General features: G+C 43.1%; 1 long non-coding RNA gene across 1 annotated transcript in view; it reads left to right on the forward strand.

The window, feature by feature from the left end:
• The first annotated feature begins 5,367 nt into the window (after nucleotides 1–5,367).
• Nucleotides 5,368–21,700, forward strand: part of LOC119153116 — a 35,945-nt gene continuing 19,612 nt past the window's right edge. Inside the window, exon 1 of the long non-coding RNA XR_005106042.1 lies at nucleotides 5,368–5,477. This is a non-coding gene — a long non-coding RNA (uncharacterized LOC119153116). The remainder of the gene's footprint in view (nucleotides 5,478–21,700) is intronic.

Raw genomic sequence — 21,700 nt, forward strand, 5'->3', positions numbered from 1 at the left:
AACAGTTGTGTCAGAAGGATGAATAGGTGTGGTCATTAATTTCAGTTGAAGAGGCAAAAATGTAGATTCTGGCAAGATTTAGAGGACAAGTAGAGGCTGAATATGATGCAATAGCTATAGGACAGACAAGAGTAGAACACATTTGGGTAAGGCAAGAGAGAAGAGAAACACTCACCCTGCAGGTAGCATTTATTCTTTTTTACAGGGTAACACCTCATTCTGCTACAGGGTGAGCTCAGGGACAGAAAAGGAAAGAGAGCTGCCAAAAGGCAGACTGCTTTTGTCTACAAGGTGTAGCTTTTCAAAAACTGTTCACCTCGGTCGATTCAGGGTAGCATCTGTTTCAGAAGAAATGGTGGTAAATGCAGTGACTGAACCACTTGTGAAAGAAAGTGCTTAAGTACAGAAACTTGGGTGAGATAAATTTCCTGGACTCAAGAACAGGAGCAGCAACAAGGGGGAGTTTATCATTTCATACCTTTCCTCTTGCTTTAGAGCCATTATTAACACTGCTAGGTAAGAAGAATGTATAGAAAGGAGGGGCAGGGATCCCATCAGGGTACCATCACAACAACCCTGAAATCCTACTGAGTGTATATGTTGGTTTTATAGCATTGTTATGCATGATACTTGCCTAATCATTTTTCTGGCTGAATACTTACAGGAATGTAGTAATCCTAGAAATGCAGTGAAGATGAGAGGATATGTGTATATATATATATATTAATGGCAAGGTCTTGAGCACTGATGTAACGGAAAGAATTATCAAAAAATCTTTGACATTCTGATAAAAGACACCCAAAAGCAAAGAGCTCAGTTTTTTTTAGTTTAAGCTCACACATTTCAATTAACGTTCAAATAACTCTTTCCTTCTAGGATGAACAGAAATGAGTTATTGATATACCAGGGAGGAAAAAAACCCTAAACTACTGGTTTTACCAACTGATACTAGGAAACTATCTCTTTTCAATATCTCATTAAATGCTTTCTCTTTTTCTATTTGTCAGGGCCTCAGTTCAGCAAAACATTTAAATGTCTGAGGTAACTTATTCTGTTCAACGAAACACACAGTTTCAAACTTACCCATATGTCCCATTGACATTAAGCACATACTTAAAGTTAAGTACACAATTAAAGGCTTAGCTGAGCTGGAGACTAAGCTCTTTATAAAAGAAGTTGGTTGCAAAGAGAAAATGAGCAGGGGTTCATTTCTACTTAGTTGCACTTTACAGCTAGATCTGTGTTTAAAGATTATGGTGCCTAGAAAGAAATAGTTAATCCTAATTCCTCTTGCAGCAGTCTCGAGACAGAGCCAGCTGCAAAGGAAGACTGATTGGAAAATTAGGATTTTAGGACTAGCACATCAAGGACCATCAATTCTAGTCACCCAAATACTGTAGACAACCATCTTGTTTGACCCTTGTTAGCTCTTCTTTGGGCCCAGCGACCAGGTAGATTGGGAACTGAGGAACTATGACCAGCTGCCTGCCCAGTTACCTGGGCCAAAACCAAGACTTTGGTGGCATTTTATAGACACTGGTATTTCTGGGAAAGATGTCACAGTAGTGTATAATCAGCAAGATACACCAATGTAACATACATCCCTTTAGACTGTGAAGTCTCTAACTAACTTCCATCTTGTGCTGTGCTCTCAGAGTTCTTTAGATTTAGGTGTGGTGCACACACATCACCATGTTTAGATAGTAAAGTAAAATAATTTAGAGCATTAAATTGTTGTTGCAGTTCTTGAAAAGTGTTTGGAAGAGATGGTAATTTTCCTTTTTGAACTGTCAGGCACTTTTCTCCTTAATTCCTTAAACTACAGATTGATATCTAAGTGTGTGTACGTGTTATCTCTAGACCTCATGCCTTTCTCCTACCCATTTATGATTAATATTATTAATTTTTGTCACATATCATCATTTTTCATATCACCTACAGGTTTCATATCACATACAAGTCCTTTCTTGTAATAAATAACATTACATATGTATGCTTATCTAATTTGATAAACAAAGGATTCCAAGAGAAACTCTATGCCACAACTGGATTCAGATAAATAGTCTTTTCAGCACTGCTGTGAGCATAAGTGACATTTTTGAACCAAAACTTAATAGAGAGCAACTGGAATAGCTGACTCCAGATTTTTTTGTGGAGATAAAATGAAACTTCAGTCTTCAGACAGTCCTATCATTGATTTTAGTGTTTTATCTCCCATGAAAACATCCCCCTCAAAAATCATTTAGCTGTGGATTTAGCAAAAACAGAAAGCAGATTTTGTCTGTTTCCAAGCTACTCCATTAATACAGTTATCTGACTTTATATTAGGGCATACAGATGCTAGCTGGAGAACAAACCCACTTCTAAGCTTGCTTAACCCATTTCTTACCTTGACAGGAAGAAATGTATTTAGTATGTATCCTTGGCTAGTCGCACAGAAAGAGCTTGGTGCTGGGAACAAAACAGATGGTGGGAAAATAAAAAAAAAAAAAACAAATGGAATAAACAGTGGCATGAGGTGTCCATCAACCCGTAGCTCAAAATTCTGGATTCTCAGCAGCTTTGTGTGTGTCATTGTAGCCTGGCTGCTGACCACACAGTACAGTTTTTCCCTTCCTCCTGCCATCCACCCTCCTTACCTATCACGTTTACTTGAGCATAAGCGCCATTGCAAGCTTCATAGAATTTTCCCATGGGTTGCCAGTGTTCATCGAGTCCTGGGACAGGCCAGTGTGCACGGCCTCTGGGTGGTCCCATGCCTACAGCTGGGAAGGAGGAGCCAGGACAGGAAGACTGGTAGCTCTCTCTGTTGTGCTTTTTCCCCTGCTAGTGCAGACTTACTCCTATGGCCAGAAACCCTGTCCTCACTGGGGCCAGCGTCAGGTTCCTCTGAGGTGCTGTGTGTGTCCTGGCACGCGGGTCTGGCTGGCCTGTGTGTCAGCACCCAGCTACCGCTGTGTCAGCCCACTTGGCCCGCGTGCTGTACGCTGTGTGCCTCCTCGTAGGTTAATACAGCGCTGATAACCCCCGGGCCGTGCAGATGCTGGTGGCAAGGCCATGGAGCAAAGGCTGTCACTCTCTGGGGAGCCCAACAGAGTGCTCTGCTTGGCAGGGGTGCAGCAGCGTGTCACCTAGTCATGCAGCCTAATCCCTGCACATACTCAAAAAGTACTGCTTGTGAACTGCTGTTTAGGAGGACACCTTATCTTTAGACTGAAAACACTGTGGATAGGGACCGTGACCATGTGAAGCTTGCACCTCAGACTGATCCTGTGGGTACCTCCCATTCTTGGATGCCCCTCCAGCCGTGCAGTCAGTCTCTCAGAGCAGTGCTGCTGCACTGCAGGCTGTAAGCTGCCAGTGTGCCTGATCTAGCACGGTGGAATCATCCTACTGAAAATGAGCAGAGTGTGTGTCCTGTTTGTGCCATGGAATATGTGAAGATGCATACTACTAATGACATGTGCTTTGACTGTGTAGGTCTTATTAATCAGCCTTGTCAGATACACGGTGGTGTATATCAGGCATGAAAGCCTTACAGTATGGAACATGCAGATTTCATATACAGGTACATTGGCCAGGTCTTCTCCTTCCCTACCAGGGGCGTACAGGTTCAGTACTTGCCAAAAACCTTGGAGTACTGTTGAACGAGAGTGTGAGAAACCAGAGATCTGAACTGCGCAAACAGGAGCGCTACAACAGGACCATGTGGACAGTGCCAGGTAGCTTCTGTGCTGCTGCATGGGCTTGTAGGTCCGTTCCTGAATCACTCTGCTGCAGGAGCAGACCTTCAACATGCAGAATTTGCAGGCGCCTAGTTTCAGGAATGCGAAGAGATTGAAGCAGTGGAATGAATGTATAGATGCTCAGTAAGATAACAAGGGAACAGGATAAAAGCTCCTCTCTAGTTCCAGCTGAACACAGGAGGGAAGGAGGGAGGAAACAGAATTTGCTTATGAATGCATAGTAAAGCCTGAAGCGAGTTTACTGGATGAAGGAGTAGAGAATCTATTTGCATTAGCTTAGCTGTGTGTGGTTATGTTTGTTTAGTAATTGGGCAACTAAAACCTTCGGGAAGTCTTTCCCTAAGAGCAAGTTAAATGAAAGGCAGCATTTGTAGAACGAATATGTGCAGAGATGTGGAGAGGGGGAGGAGGAGGAGGGGAGACGAGACATCGAATTTGTCAGCGTTCTGTGGAGTGAGGTGGGAAACTGCTGCTCTGTTTAAATGTCTGATCCCACTATGGAAATTCTTCAATGCTGTTAAAAAAACATAGTTGGGACTGAATCTAATTGTCTAGTTACTAAAGAGGAGAAAATGGCGACTCTATTGGAAACAATGGTAATAAGGTGATAGCTCACCATCCTGCTGCAGGCTTTTCTTTGGTAGGGTCCTGATCCTCAGAGTTGCCGAGTACTAAGGCGATTTATACAGTGGGACTCCATATGGAAACTGATTGGACGAGGTCAGATTTTCCATGGTGACCTCTGCTATCATGACCAACTGGGTGCTGCCGCCGTGTATCACTCAGTATGACCCACTATGTACATCTCTCCATTCTCCCGGAGCTGCCCCACAGCCAGTTGGTAGAGCTGGCATATTTGCCTGTTTGCTAAAGGTAAAATGTTGCAGATGAAAACAATTGCTTCCGTTTTGATGAAAAATTTATTGTACATCCTGTGCTAATTGTAACAGAGCCCTTGTGCTGCCTCCCTGCACATGCATCTCTTGCAAACCACTGCTTACTGCAACGCTCTTCACAGTGCCTGGCAGCTGGTGCTGTGAACAAAGAGGCTTATTGAGCACTTCTTGATGCTGGGCACTGCTCTGGTGGCTGGAGCTGAGAGAACCACAAGATGTTTCAGTGTTTGTTGATCACCCCCACTGCGCCTGACACTCTGTCCTGAGCTTGAACTGCAGCTTCCAGAGCTATAGTTCAGCTACCCTGTATAAAGCAGTAGGACAGCTGCTGCCTGTAGCTTTGAACTGTTACAGCACCATGGGCTCAAGGTAGCCTCCGAAAATCACCCGTGGATGATCCCCATGTCCCCATGGAGAGATAGATATCCATATTTCTCATCTCTCTCCTGTACCTGCAGAGTGTAAGGGTGGCGAGCAGTGAGCTGGGAGCACAGCTCCCCCTCCCCGCTTTGCAGAGCACAGACTGCTTCTGGCTTGCCCATGCCATTTTGTTTCACTTTGGTTTGTTTTCCCCTCGTCTAACCCCTTACAAAAAATTACTGAGGAGCTCTAAATCCTAGGGGCAAGCCATTCGGCTCAGTGCTTTGTTGCAGCCTGTGTTTGCCTAGTGCAGCAGAGCCTGTGTGCAGCCCGAGCTGCGTACAGTACGTGACAGATCTCAGAGCTGTACAATGCTGAGATCGTCCCGAGTATGTGAAAATAACCATCAGGCACCGAAGATCTCTGACAGTCAGTACACAACACCAAAACTGGTAGAGGGAGAACGCATATGAAAGTAAGTCATACGTAAAATTTAATATGGGGTGTTCTCTTTTTTTTTTTTTTTTAAAAGATAGATACGCAGTTTCCATGGACACCCGTTTTTATCTTATAGTATGTTTCCTTTTATTAAATATGCATAACGAGGCTTGCTCAGGATGTGAAGTCTGGTGTTCGATTTTCTTTACATTGTCACTAGGGAATTCTAATAGGCAACCAGATTTCTGAAGACATTTAGGACAGTTTTACCTTTCTGCAAAGATGGCTTAACCCTTAGGAAGCCAGCCAGATATAGGGAAAGGACAAAGAATAGAGGGAAGGCAAACTCCGGTATGCAATGTGAAAAGCCCATCTACCCTTACCATGGTCCATTTTTCCCATTGGATTGGTCTTCTCTTTCAGCAGGCTTTCCCACCACTTAGTCCTTCTCTTGTTTTGCCTTTTTCCATAGGCTTCATTGCAGCAAATAGTTATTACTGATAAAATCTGATTGCCATGGCACTTGAGAACTTGAGGCTGCATGGGGAGCAGGTACGTGAGGCAAGAAAGACCAGTGCTTGAGGGGGGAGAAATTGGGAGTGGTGTTTTTTTATTATTATTAATTTATTTTGGAGGCATCTTGGCTTAGAAAAGGAACCTTTCAAAAAAGCAAAGGCCCCATCTGCTTTTTAAGATAGCCTGGGAGCTGCAGTGGTGTCCTACTTCAGAAAGCCTAAGCTGTGAGTTACACTGAACTTAATACAGTGCATAACCAAAGAGGAAAAAGTAGGTGTGTAGTGAGGTGGTGGTGTCTTTTTTGTTTAAATTTTAGTGCAGAATTATTTCATTTAGCTTGCTGATGAGGAGGAATTATAGGTGGCAGACAGTTTTCCTTCTGTTTTCCAGTTAGCACCAAAGTTCAATGTTCTGATTATCTTCAGCTTAAGGCACAGAACTCTTAAATGATCAGACTTACACATAGCTTATACCACAGATGAGTGCTTATGAATAGCTATCTTGCCCATGTGGAAACTTAGGTTTGGCCTTGAAGAGGGGGAAAAAGAAAAGGCTAGCTAAGAGATCTTGATTCACGTGATGGTATTTCTCATGCTTCTGTAAAGTCACAGAAGATGCAGAAAAAATGGTTATGTTGTTCTCTTCTTTCTGGGTTGTTTTTGTTTTGGTTTGGTTTTAAATTCAGATCCTTCTGTAAATTAATTTCTTCTTTGATGTTGAGGAAAAAGAACTGGTGCCAAATTCAGCAAGATTATTAAAAGCTATTGATCCCACATTGTTCTGTGTTCAGGTCCCCCCACCTGGTCATCTGGTTCAAATTCATACTGCTTTTTACATTATAGCAGCCTTCTGGAATCAGGGAACGTGTATTTCTCTGTCAGGTCTAATGGTGAGAACATTGTCAGCGTCACACTAATGTGCCATTTAGAAGAGAGAAGGCAAAAAAATCAGAATTATTCTATCAACTTCACTTTACTCTTCCCATTAAAAAGGAAAAGTGTAGAGCAGGTTCCACACAAATGTCATCACTTATATCTGCTTATACTGCAAAGTCTTCTACGTGAAAGCTCTCATGAAGTTTTTATCCATTAGCCCCTTCTTTATCAGGCCCATTTTATATTATCTTGCACACTGTGCTGAGCAGCAAACCATGAAAGCCAAGAGGCAGAGCAAAGGGCAGGTGGCACAGAGGCTGATGCGGAAGGACGTGACTCATTTGGCATTTCATCCTGAGCAGATTACTACATTTAATTTAGACGTTGGAATCTGACGTCTTCTGACACTTCTCATGGCAGGAAGGAGGAGAGGTGGATAGGGGGAGAAAATGTACAAAGTTCTGAGATGCAGCAGGGCAAAAAAGATTTGTTGCCATTCTTTTGTATCATTACACTGGCAAATACAAAGTAATTGCTTTCTAGCACAGGTGTAGAGTCTCTTGGCTGTGACTGGGAGGCAGGTTACCCGGAGTTCAGTGCATGTCCTTTCTGGCAGGGGAGATCAGGCCTAAAAATGCATCTATAGAGATTGCATGACTGCCTTCATGCAAGGCATGGACAAAGCAGCGGAGTTATATGAGGCCCTGGTGGCCTCGGTTCCTTCTCTCCTATACAGCAAGTACAGGACCCTGGCACAAGCCTGTGATCTGGCCAGGTGTACGGCCATGTGCTTTAACGTCCTGTTATTAACCAGTGTTGGTTTTGTAGCCTGATTGTGAGTCAAGTAGTTCTTCAATAAGGCAGAAATGGATTCTGTGTGGTGAAACCTTGAATTGCTTATCCCAGTGCTACTGATGAGAGTGTGAAAAGGACTTAGAGAGATACATTTTTATCCCCTTTATCTGTGACGAGGTAAATGCACAGACCTGTCGCTTACCTGCCTCGGGGAGCTCGCTTGTGCATCCTCCTTTCACCATCACCATCCTGCTGTCTTGTGGACAGCAGGGAATTGGAATTAGCAATTAACATTGTTTACAAAAGCACCTTCAGAAGAGATGTTTTAGCTGAAGGCTCTCCAGCAATAATGATTTCCCATGGGGCTGGCTGCCCAGCAGGGCTGGTGATAACCTGCCGCCAAAGTACCAGGCAATGCTTTGATCATCACAGCTCGCTGCAGTACGTTCACTTTGCACTTGGTGTGGACACAGTCTTGAGTTACTCTTCACACCAATCTTCTTTGGCATGGGAGGGTAGTAGTGAGCTGCATTGCTTAAGGCTTGCAGACATAAGAATTTATGTCATTTTCATGACAAACTGGAATCTGTATCAATGCCCCTACTCTAAGAAGGTGGTCTGTGGTCTACAGCTGCCAGTGCTGTGTGTGATTAGTTAGCCCTAATGCTGAGCTCTGCAGATTAATGTCTTACTCTTCTCCCATTATACCCCTTCTCCAGGAGGCAGTCTATCTCTTGCATCAGTAATGACCAGCTGCAGAGCCTCAGGGTTTTCTCTAGCTACTTGTAACTGATCTAGCACTTATTTTTTTCCAAACCCTGCCCTTTCCTTGATTGGTAAATTCCCCAATGTCTTTAATCAAGCTGTGTTGAGCCTAGCAGCTCTGGAAAGTTTTCTTTTGTTATAATAAAAGGTGAGTTTGTTCCCCAGGCAGGTTCTGCCAATTCAATTTCAACTATTGCACCTCTGCCTTTAAAAAGGGGGCCTTCGATCTCACAACCATAGGCAATACAGTGTCCTGGGTGAACTCCTGCGACCTGCCCTTTCCCCTTCAAAGGAAAAAGGGATCCTTCCCTCCACTTCACTGAGGTTGATGCTTTGCCCAGTGCGTTCTTCATTCAGAGCTTCAGGCTAATGAACACAAAGGGTTTAGTTGTGCGGCTGATATTTATATCTCAGGTGGCCACTTGGGCTCTCCAGAACTGTCCTTAATTAAAATTCTGACAATGATAGTGTTCGAAACTGCAAAGCCGAAGTTAGGCATCCCTGAGATCTCACTGCCTGTCTCAGTTCTAAGCCTCTCTCTGGTTTAGGCATTTGATCAAAACTGGGAGAAATGTTTCAAGTAAACAAGCTCCTTGGAAAATTGCACCTAAAAGGGGAGAGCAAACCTGCTTACGATGTTGGTAAGCACAGGTGAGTAGATTGGGTTAGGGGACTTTTTTTATTAGTGTCATTATAATTATTTCACGATCCTGAGACTTTAACTTCACAGCAGCTTCTAATATCTACAATTAGACTTGCTGGTTATGGAACTGGAGGACAGGTGAGGGAAATCCCAGATAACTCACGAAGACTGTTCCTGAGTATCCCTGCAACTTGCCCTAGTGTTCCCTCTAGGGTATGTTGTTTCTTCTGTCAAGGTGGTTTTAAAAAGCATTCTCAGATTGTATATTGGGGGTTTGGGGTTTTTTAAGCTTCCAGCTATCAGTAAAGCCATAAAATCCAAAGGTAAAGCTAATTTATCAGGAATACTTCCAAAATTTAGACACTGGAAGTGTGAAAATTGCTATTAAAAGCATCTAGCCTTGTATAAATAGAAGTGCAGTGAAAAGTCAAGATGAGTGCAATGTAGGGCTGTTTCAGGCAGGAGAAATAAAAATTAAAATATTGAACCACATGGTGTGAGAAATCATCAAAATTTATAAAATGCAGTAATTTATTTAGTTCTGTGGAATATAAACCAAAATCTGTCATTGTCAAAACACTGATTACAGAAAGCAGGTGATGGCTAATTAACAAAGCTAGGAGGGATTTAGATATCATCCTCTTCTCATTCAGTAGGTCATTGATGAGAAATAGTCACCACAAGATGAAGACCCAGATTTACCTTCTTCCCTTGCCTGATGGACATAGAAACCACCTCCCAGGAGAAGCAGCTGCTGCATGCCATGCGCTGAACCCATCCTACTTGTATGAAACACTTCAGCACTTGGAGGAAGAGTGAGAAAGGAAGGGAGAGTTGTGTGAACCTGTGTAATGGCTAGGATTTTCAGCTGGGACGCAGAACTGCCTCACAGGTCTCGCTCCCATTAACATTTGTTTGAATGATGTCGGAGGAGCAACTGCCTCATACCCCAGGAGATGTGTATGAGCCCTTAAAGCAAGGCCACGCCAGGATGGGCTGGCTCAGCTCCTTGGGCATTTCCCTCAGGCGTCACCCCAGTTCCAGATATGCAATTCAAGCAAGAGACCTCAGGTTTCTAGTTGCTCCCCATCCTCTTAACACCTTGCTAGATGCTAAGGCAGGGAAATGGGAACAGCTGCAACCATCCTTGGCTGAAAAGACAACATGCAAACCCTGGCAGGGTGGGACATGGCATATTGCTTTCTGCTGAGAGGGAGCAGACCTCAGTAAAAATTAATTGAGTGGGTCTGCATTAAGCTGTTGGGTAAAAGGTAATAAAACCATGAACCATCTCTTCTGAAAGTCCTGGCTTTATATTTTTTTCTCAGATGAAACTATTAGGAAATTTGACCTGAATTCAGAAAATAGTTTCTGGACGGCAGAAAATGTATTTTTGGTGACTTTATTATTGACAAAAAAAAAAATATGTTTACCCAGCACCACAGCAATATAAATAGCTTTTATCTCCATTACAAACAGGCTTACTTTATCTATCAGTGATGTACTTTAAATCTCATGCTTCCATTACAAACAGGTTTGTTTTACTGGTGACTTATTTTAAATCTTGTAGTAGAGTTCTGCCAACCCTAATTTTCTTTATGGCCAGATGCAGATCAAAGAAAAATAGGTGCCATATACTCCACATTCACAATCAGGAAAATAGGGAGCTTGGCAAGTTTTCCTTCTCCCTTCAGATTTTGTCTGTACAGAGCAGAGGGATAGGGAGGTGTTGGGGCAATTCCTGAGGTTTTCCAGTCATGGAGGAGGGAGAATTAGGGGCAACTGGTTCAGTTTGGGAGCCCTGCAATATAGTGCGTGAGACAGGGAGGAGCTCACACCTCAGCCACCATGCGGAGCTCCAACAGCTTTAATGCTCCCTCTGCATGGACCACCAATTATACATATGTCATTAGATATAGGACTTGGTATGTCTGCATAAATAAACCTCCCAGGCCCAGATCAGGAAATTATTGCACTTGCTTTCCAAACAGAACAAAGCTCAGTGTGGTGATGAAGCTGTGCACTTAGCATTGAAGACATGAATGTATGGAGTCAATTATAAAAGGAAAGCTCTGTGGTGCACAAATAATTGGTACAACCGCAGTGGCTCTTCCGTGTGGAATATATCCTCAGTGTATTGCTGCAACCTTCCTACACAACCAAAGAAAAGTAACTGATCAGAAAAAATAAACACATCTTACAAACTAAGTGTGAATGGAACAAAGGTGGGGAGTTGGGAGGTAGCAGTAGGGTACATACTAATTAATATTTTGAAAGCCCCAACTATGAATTTCTGTACTTTGAGATATTTGAGGTTCTTTTAAGTACATCCAGGACTCAGAATCCTCGCAGTCATTAATGGCTGTGGTGATCATTAGTGTTGGGCACCCAGTGAGTGTCAGAAACAATAAAGACATAGTTTATATTCAGAAGTATTTACAATCTGAATTGAAATAGGGCACAGTGAGTGGAAATTATAAGAAAACAAAATACAAGAAAAGGGTAGTTAAATCAGAGTTTTGGTAATGCTCCAACACTTGAATGAGACTGTTTTAAGTGTGCAGGTTGCCCTGACAGTGCTGTCCCCCCCCGCTCTCCATCCCTTCTCCTCAATGCAGATTTGCCACAGGTAGTACCCAGGTTTCTCCTCACAAAATTTCAAGGGTATGAAAATCAGGAAAAGTCACATAAACCATAATGACTTCTTGCCCTCAAATCTTTGAATTAGCTAACCTAATTTAATCACTTAGGCCACAGTCATTTCAGGGTATACACAGCTTGTCAGAAAACAAGTTGCTTCAAAAGCTGTTGTGGGGTTGATGGGCATCAGTACCTCTCCCGGCAGCTCGGCGAGTCCAGCGCACTCTCTTTATCCTTTGATGTGCGCCTTGAGTGCCTGATTCCCCTCCCCTTGGCCACCAAGGTAAGAGAGCTGCAGATAAGCAGGTTCTTGAGGGTGTTCCATATGAAATCCTCCTGGTGGGAATGCCCAGCACACAGCACCAGAGCTGGCCATGAGGGCACTCCAGGTCCTCTAGGGAGCCGCTATACTGGGTGTGCCCCCTCTGCAGAGCTACCTACTGACTGGAGAGGAGGAGGATATTGCCTCCACAGAACTGAAGGTTCCCCCAGTGGGGTTCCATGTTTGGGATGGAGGATTTCACTACTAGATGAGATTTTGGGGAGGTCTTGGTGCTAAGCAGAACAGTGCTTAATTACAGCTATACCCACAGAGTGTAACTACCACATCCCGTGCTTCAGCTGGTGTCTCGTTAACAGGCTAAGTTTAAAACCGCTTAAAACCAAAAAAGGCTCACGTTAGTGCCTACTTCAAGTAGTAGAGGAACACAAGAAATATGTAAACAGTGTTCAGTATGCAGTGCTAAACTCAATTTAAATAGGTTTCTGTGTTTAAATGCTAGGCAGCCTTTTCCATGACCATTTAGAATTGAAGTGGGCCTAGCATAATACAGGCAAGAAATTAAGTCAATGTCAAAAAGGATTCAAATGACATTGCAAAGGAACTCTAGCTGCACACAGTCACTTGCACAGTGGATGACCCATCTGGCAAGTCATTAGAAGGCTGGAGAAAAAGGAAAATGGGCACTGAATAGCAAGATGGTATATGTTTTTTAGACATAGTGAATTACTGGTCCATTATCTGATAGGGTTTTCCTCTCTCTCTCCCTCCTTGTTTTTAGGTTTTATAATTTTGTCCACTGTTGTAGTCTTGAGGGCATTTTGTGGAGTCTCTGGGATTCCTCTCGTTGCCTCTCCTTCTTTCATGTAGTGGTGGGAGAGGGAAGTTTTGTCCTGTTCCAGGCCAGAAGGAGGTATTGGAGCTTGAGTGGCTGCAGTGACAATTCCCAAGTAATGTCTTATCCACCTCTTTAGTGAAGGACTGTGACCATGGAGGAGCCCGCAAACTAGGTCCTACCACAGGGCAGGCTGTGGGGCTCTGGCAAGCTCTCCTGGCTCACAGGTAGCCCAGCAGGATTTGGCCCACTTTTTGTCTTCCTCTGGTGCTACTGCTAAATAAGAATCACCTTTCCATGAGCTGCCCTGTTACTGGGAATGTAAGAAGAGGTTACCGACAGAAGTCTTAATTCCCTGCACAGCATGGAAGTAACACTCGAAATCTAGTTGCCAAGGAACAACGTTCCTCCTAAGGAATAATGAACAATGGAGAAGCCAAAAATACTATTAGAAACTATTTGGCAATATACCATGTTTTTACTTTGTCTCAAGCCTTCCTTCATCTTATGATTGCCTTGCTAAAGGTGTAGAGAACAGGATAAAATGATAGAATGGGCAAGGGGTTTAGGTCATTTGTTTCCTGCTCTACGTCACTCTTTTGCAGAGAGGACATTCCTGCCAGGGGACGTGCACATCTTTTTTGAAGTTCTGTGTCAGTCTTCTAAAGAAGTTATCTGTTGATCATGCTCGGGTTTATCTAGGGCGTATATCTATCTCAGCAGAGAGAAAAATAATTTCTTTTTTAGATCTGCCAGTCAGAGCAAGCGGCTGTCCTTACAGTGAGGAAAAACGATAGGATCCTTATCCATATCCTCTGTGACAACTTATCCCCAAGGAAGGGATGAATCTCACTTGTAAGTCGATCTGCAGGAGAAATAGTGTTATGCAGCAGTAGAAAGAATCACCTTCTAAAACCAAAGAAAATTTATCCCTGATTTATACTCTGCCTTGTTGCTGGGAGAATTTTACACCATCCCCAGAAAACCTTCAACCCTTTTTTGTCTGCATAACTGTTCAAATTTAAAGAAATGGAGTACAGTTTCTCAAAGAGAGAGGTCTCATGAGCTGCATGAGACTACAGACTGCAAGGAGACACCTTCCATCTTTGAGGCCCAGCCATGGGCTTCAGGCTTCCCAATCTTATCAAGGTGTTTAGGGCAATATAGCGTCTTTAAAAAGTAAATCAGACCTTGAAGTAAGATCACAAAGCCTGCCACATCAAGTGGCAGAACGCAGGAGTAAAGGAACAGTGGCTATAGACTTCAGTGAAGACATGGGAAGGAAAAAGATAAAATAAATGATGATCAGGTCATCATACTTACAGTTTTATGAACTGTACAAGCTCAATAGAGTTTAACAGAGTGGAAAAGCCATACCTTTGAAGCTGCGGTTGGAATGCATATTGCCTTATGGGGTTAATTGAGGAAGGCCCAGTATACTGTAAAATCTTAATAGTGACATTTAAATGGGTAAAATATATATCCATTGCTATGTTGACAGAATCAAACAATTAAGCAGTAGCTTGTGGCTGTACTCATATAGTATCTTATCCAACTTTAATGTGTTTCCTTTATCCTCCCCATGTGCTGGTGCTGTCAAGCTATTCCTCTCCCACTTTTCTTGTTCATTTTTGTAACTGTAAGATGCCACTTTCCTCTCCTTCCCCTTTCTCTACTCTCAGCACTGTGTCCTGCTCCCCCTGCATTTTGCTGTAGACTACACAGGGTGCTATGTTTCAGAGCCTGTTACAAGAGAGTAGAAAGACAAGCAGCAGCACCTCCTCATAAAGCTCTGGAAAGCCCTTTGCCAAAGCTGTTGGAATGTCATATTCATCATTGTTGGCTTTGAAAGCTTACAGCAATTTGAGACAGAGCTATTGATGCAAAACCTTTATTACAGAAGGAAGCTTTAAACTTGAGAAAATACAGGAACAAGCATGGCTATAATATTTTTAGGAGGAGGGAGGAGGTTTGTGTTGCTTTTCTCAACTGACTCTTCGGTTCTGACTTTTTTTTCTCCAAAGTAATGCTTTCCTAGGATATGCCTGTGAATCTACAGTTCTTGAGGCTCACTAGCTATGTAGTCATATTTAGATTTTTGAAAACAAGTAACACATCCTTAAGGGCTCTTAAGTATACTAATGATAATGATAACTGAAACAGTGAGGGATCTTTCCTTTCTTGGGTAAAATACTTCTGCAGGACAGTGCCACAGCCTTGGCTGTATTCCATCAGTCTCATCTTCCCTGGCTCACTGTCATGGCTTGCTAGTCCGGAACAAAGCTCTCAGACTTGTTGCAAGAAATAAAAAATCTTGGAGAGAAAAAGAGTTAATGACCACAGTCAGAACTATTAGCATCAACCGAAGCCGAGTTAAAGGAACATGTGGCAGATCTACGCACTGGGCTCCCTTTGTGACTCTTTGATCCTGTGCAGCTGTAGAACAATTCAGCACAGCAACACCTGCTGTAAAACAGCTCAGTGACTGTGCTAATTGCTAAACTGAGGAAAAACAGCAATAAGTAACATGAGGGTGACCACACTGTTTCCGCCTTCAATCACTCAACAGATCAAACACCAAGCTCTGCTGCTGAGATGCAGTGAGAAGGAACAGGAGACTTGGCACTTGTGCTTGTACTTAGAGCCTGATTCTTATCTAATGCACCCAGGGGAAGAAGTGAGGGATAACTTTAGGCATTATGGGTGTTTGAGGGCCATCTTTTCTGGTTTTCCATCAGTGCAGAATCGGTACATATTTCTGATGAATGGATTTGGGGTCTTGAAGGAAGCAATTGTCTGCAAAACCCTAAATGCACATCAGCCAGCCCCCAGGTTTCTGATGAAGGAGTTTCAGTGAGGAGCTACGAAAACATTTTTTCACAAATAGCACAAAACTTCTGGCCAGGGGAGTTTTCCTGGGTGACATGTTTGGTTGGGCCTACTGTAAGAAGTCTTTAGGCAAACAAAGAGACCTGAAAAGATTTCAGCCTGCCCTAAATGGACTGGCAGGTGCTGAACTGAGCTACATTGAAAAATGTAGTAGGCTATCTATCATGGTTGTGGATACTTATTATTCAAAATACAGGGTATTTTTCGTTATGAGATTAAGGTAGGTTTGAACTGCAGGAGCAGGATATTAGCTTACAACTTGTTTTCCCTTGCAATAGGTGTTAATGTAGTTGCTATTTGCAGGCTGCAGGCAGCCTTTTGTCAACTACAGTCATTGCAGGTGTTTTCACTGTAAAGATCTGGGAAATACAACAAGATGGAGATTAATTTGCAGGTCTTACCTAAAATAGCCCAGTCCATGTATTTTAAGCATTCCTTCCAATGTAAGACAGTGATAAATTAGAAATCCCTGCCCTGGTAAAGCTTGTTAGTAAATCTGATACGCAGTTAGCTGACAACCCTGATGCATGGAGTTTCAAACCTGCTCTTTGGAAACCCTGCCTCCTGCCCACCTCCCACTCCATTGTTAGAAAGTATATCCATCAAATTTTTACATGGGATAGCTCAGATTAGTGTCTGGATGATAGCAGCAACATTTTCTGCATTAGCAACTCTCTACAGATAATGTCCTGAGGATTGAGAGAGGGAGATTAAGTCTGAATAAATATCCCATGATATTCATATTTAATCATTGTACTTAGAGACTGTCTAATTAGTAGAAGCAACAAGTGTTACTGACATACAGGTTTCATAAAAATATATACCAAACTGAAGCAATAAGCCTTGTCCTTTTAAATTCACCTCGAGCCTGTAAGTGGCTCCCAGACAGAACAAACTCTGACCTTAGAAATGGAAACTGATGTCTGTAATGAGGGAGCCATGTTACCCAGGAACGACAAACAGCAGCTCTGGACATATCTACATGGCTGGGGGAAGGGGGAAGGAGAAATTGTCCTTTAAGTAGCTTGGTCTGGCAAATAGTGCATCTTTGCAACCCTATTAGCTTCTGAGTTTGGGACAGATTAAAGCTGTTAAGCCCATGCACCCAAGTACACGTGTTTTAACGTCACCACTTTAGAGTCTTTTTTCCCCTTTCATAAATGCCAATAGGATGGGAGGAAAGGGGGAGACAGCAGGGGCAGAAGGGACGGTTTGGGGGAGACTGCAATGTTTCTTTTTCTCTGGTTCTAGAACTACAATACTTGGCAAAAGGCTAGAAAGTGACATTTGGGGGAAGAAGGAAGGAAACGGTAAAAAAAGGCAGAGAGGGACAGAGAAGGTGGTTTGAAATTGCTAGAAGAGGCAGAGCAGATATATTACTGACGTGCTGTAAGTAGAGTGCACCATAACCAGTTCGGCTGAGGTGAGCTGGCATGTGCTTTCACAAAGAAATTTGGTTCCTCCATCACATGAGATATTCTCTGGTTGCTGCCCCATCATTTAACAGCATGGCATTCTGCTTAGGACAGAGCAAGCTGTTCTGTACCTTTAGAGACAGTGAGTACGTGTAGCTATGTCTCAAATGTTTCCAGTGTAGCATATAATAGAAAGCCTCTCCACTGTAAGCATTAGCAATGCAATTTCATAACTATCTGTTCAGACAGTGCACAGGAGCTTGAAAAACAACTTGAGACACTTTATTCCCTTCGGGAAATGCCATCCGAGAATATGTTAATCTGACAAATACGCGAAAGGCTGTCCCCTATTGGTGAACCATGAAGAATACCACCTTCGTTTTTCTTGTATGCATGTGAGATGTGCTCCTCCCTGCTGAGAGTGGAACAATCCTTACCCTCTCATCAAACCAGACAGCTGAAAAGTACAGAGACATTGTGCTGCCTCTTTTGCCTTGCAACGTGAATTTGATATTATCTGTACCACCTTTGACAAGGCACTTGAAATTAATCAGAGGAGAAATGTCTTATTTGATTATATTTAACCATGAACATTGATCAGTTGCATGCAATTTTAACTTCAGAGCTGCATGTCCAAAGTCTTTTCTAAAAAGGGCAAAACGTTACCCAGAGATACATGGGAGCGTGTATTATCTGAGTCTCTGAAAAGACCCACTCAGGGGAAATGAGGGTACATCTGGGAAATTAAGAATCATTTACTATTAAACTCTCTGTGAGAGATGGACAGTATCAAAACAAAGATCCTCAAATTATCAGTCGTTTGCCCATTCCATGTTTTCATTGCAGCTGTCTTAACTGGCCTTACTTTAAGATTCTTGCATTAATTTCGGGCAGACTGCAGACTCAGTCAAGTCTCTGAAGAGACCGTAGCCAGACCTACTGTTCCTCAGCATTTCAAGCAGCACTGGAAGCATCTGACTTCCCTGCCTGTAGTCTGAAAAAAACCCAACCACCGTGGAAGCTACATAGTCCTCTAGTCTTTTTTCAGGCTTCCTTTCTGCTACAAGAGACTTGCTGTGGCCTCAGATACAGTATCATTTTGGCATCCTTAGGGCAGATCAGTTAGAGGATCTGTCAGGCAGACTCAGACAGACTCAGGTGCACTGAGACCTCTACACCTACACAGTATGCACTTTGAAGGCTTTACTTTGGATGTAGTCTATCTGGTCCCCTAGACTGGACTTCCCCGCTGGGAATGTTGTTAAAAGCCCTCCCAAGGCCCTGTTGCTGGTGCAGACCATCGCATCCCCATTAATGGTTGGCACATGTTTATTACACACCTGGCCTGGAGCTTCAGGCTTAGCTGCCTCCAAAAGCTACGTAGATGGCGTACACCACAACTGCTCTACAGACTGAACCAGCACAGAACTGCACTGCTCTGCTGACCAAAGCAATCGTCTTTATGAGTGCTTTGTAGGATGGAAGTGGAAAATTTTCCACTGTTACTGCTTGTATCTTCAATAGGTAGAGATCATCGCTTGCCAGTCCTGGTCCTTCTCCCCCTGTTTCTTGGGGTATGGTAGGTCTCCCACATTTGGTCTATCTCATAATGCTCAGATAGGCCAGCACTTCACTGCTGAAAATAATGAAACATAGGGTGAAAAAAGGAAGAAAGGCAGAGAAGAGATTTTTATTGTGCAGGACAGTGGGTTGAAGGTCAAAATATGACCGCTCCAGTCTCTCGCCTAGAGCTTGTGACAACTTACCGTTCCTCGGCTGCACAGGATCCGTGACCCCAAACAGCGCACATGCTCAGGCAAGCTCCTCTTCTCCTGAGAGAGAGCTAGGATTGCCATATGTCCCCCGCCTTTCTCAAAGACAAGAGACCTCAGCTTAGTGAGGCCACTTTACGGGCCCTGGCAGGTTTTTCTTGACCATCTCTCAGATTCATCATTCCTTCCCAAAGGGCAATAGCTTTTCCTGCCTCTCGCCCCCTAACCTTTCTGCTCTCCAGACACCCTGAGGGTCTGGGATGGCATTTCCTGGAGGGAGTAAAGTGTCTCAAGCTGTTTTTCAATAGCTTTTTTTGGAACCTGAGGAGGAATTAATATTTCAAAAAAAGTGACTGGGTGGGTGGAGGGGGGAAGCTGAATACAAAATCCACTTGTTGATTGGGATTCTGGGGTGGGAGCAAAGGCAGAAAGCTTTACAGGGAGTGTTTTCAAGTTCTTAAGAGCATGTTTTTCAAAGTGCTGTTCTTAAGCGTAAAGCTGTTAATAAGAGCACAGTAGGGTAATATAAATGACACAAAAAGCACTCCTTTATTGCAAAGCTGAATGGTTTGTGGTTTAGTAGAATTTTGTGATAAAAGAGACAAAGGAATGAAAGTTTTTCCTTCTCAAAAACTACCATGCCTAGTAACATCTTTTGCTAATAAAAAGAACTCAGCCTCCACCCCCTCCTGACATATGTTCTTAACCAATTAAAGTCCTCCTGAGGGTCTGGAGGCCTATTGACAACTTGTTCCATGTCACTAAGCTTGGTTTGCTGCCCTGCTACAGAAAAAAGCAGTGCAGTGCCTCTTAAATGGTGTTTGTGTTAATAAGCAGCAGAGGAGATGGAGTTTTGCAAGCTGCCAGCCTCCTACCTGGGATCTTCATTCAATCATTTATCTTTCTCTTTGTTTTCCTTTCCATCTTGTTCTTTGTCAGCAGCAGGGCTTACATACCAACAGGAAGAGATTCGGTTTTCTTTTGTGTCGTAGGAAATCAATTGCTGCTGCTGCTGTTGTTGGGTTTTGCCTTTTCGTTTCTTGCCAATTTGCCCTGGGCAGGTTGGAGGTGAGAGGCTCTGAAGTGTGTGCATTTGCCAAGAAGGTGCACAAGAAAGAGGTTGCTATCTGTGAGCACATGGAGAGGGGAAAGAACCTGTGGGAAAGAGTAACCGGTGTCCCTTAATGTGAAACCAGTCTGTAAAATCTTTATGGAAAGGTGGAAATCCTTTTCTGTGCCGACTACTAGTGGCCCAATTCTAGTCCAAATAATGAAACCCTCTTACCGTAGACCTGTGGGTAAGCTGCGCAAGCAGCATTAATGCCAATATCATTCCAGCTGCAGCCCACCAGCTGGTGCAGCTATTTGTAAATCCAAGTACACTGTTGAAAGCGAGGCAGTGTCTTCCATTAGCAGTTCAGTCACCTTCTCATCCAAGTGTACGGAATCCAAATAAAACTGACTTCACTCCCTTTTCAACAGGAGCATTAAGAGCAGAGGGTGTCACAAGTTCAAAACATTGAATTGAGGTTCTCTGGCTGTATCTTCCTCAATTGTTCACTTGGTGGCAAAATCTAAGGATGAAACCATGCAGCTCTAAAGGAGGAGAATGTATGACCGTAATGCCTACAAAAGGGCTTTGTAGTCATTTCCCATCTCTTTTACAGACTGTGTGGAAGGCTTGGGTGGTATCTGGCACGGTTTCTGTGAGCCACTGAGGTATGTAACTCCCACTGAATTTAAGGGAAAGGCCTTATTAACTTTTTTAGGAGCTCTGCCATGTTTTATTGTTAATATATAAAAAGAAATGATAACAATTCCAGGGCTTTTTCCCTTTGTTTTTGTATATTGCCTGTTTAGATCTGCGTGTTCCTTGCTGAATGAGCTTTTTCCAACCACACACAAAGCTCAGCACAAGGAGGTCCCATCTTTTAGCACCACAATAGTTTTAGGTATAGCTCTACTGTATGGATAGAATGTCCTAAGCAGTTGGTAGTCCTTGAGTTACCAGGTTCTACCACAGCACTCACAACAGAATACCTTCCCTCTCTGCCCAGCCACTGCATCCATTCCTGATCACACATCTGGTACAACAACCCTAGGTAGATCACCAATGGCTCTGTAAGACTGCACACGTGAAGGAAGGAGCTGTACCCTACAGCATGACTCCAAGGCTACTCTGCAGCATGGCAGAAAATGCCTAATATAATGTTTCTTTGGTCTTTCTTTCATTTCTCTGACTAAAAGCAAACCTTTGTCTCTGCCACTGAATGCATTTGTTATCATTAGTCCGTTGCCTAGTGCATATACAGCTGTTTTTAGCCTCCATTTAAAATGCAGTGAATTTAAATACTGACGTGTAAAGTGCAGCAGGATAAAGATGCACTCGAGCAAACATACGTTTAGTCATTTATTTTTCTACCAGCAGTTTTAGAGAGCTGTGGGGGTTTTTTTAATCTAATCTGTTCAGGCAGTGGTCTCAAGAGTAAAACCTTCTGCCTCGGCTTGGTGTTGATGCTTGGTCAAGTCTTAAAGCTTCATGGTTTTTTGACAGTGCACTGAGTCTGAAGCTTTGATGTCTAAGGCTGCTGCCTGCACAGAGTAAATCATATTTTAAAGTTTATCAGTACAAAGAGTGTGCCTTTCCTGAAGACGTACACCCATGCATCTACACACAGCATCTTTTCACTTCTTTTAGCTACCTGCAAATTTCTTTAGGATTAAGTGATTCTTTCACTTACTGTTCCTACACAGACATTGCCATCTTTAATTGAAAGCTCGCAGCACTTGTGGACTAAGGTAATACATACTTGTGCTTAGCAGTGCCAGTTGAGG

The sequence above is a fragment of the Falco rusticolus genome, chromosome 9, assembly GCF_015220075.1.
Source record: "Falco rusticolus isolate bFalRus1 chromosome 9, bFalRus1.pri, whole genome shotgun sequence".
In the NCBI taxonomy this organism is placed as follows: Eukaryota; Metazoa; Chordata; class Aves; order Falconiformes; family Falconidae; genus Falco; species Falco rusticolus.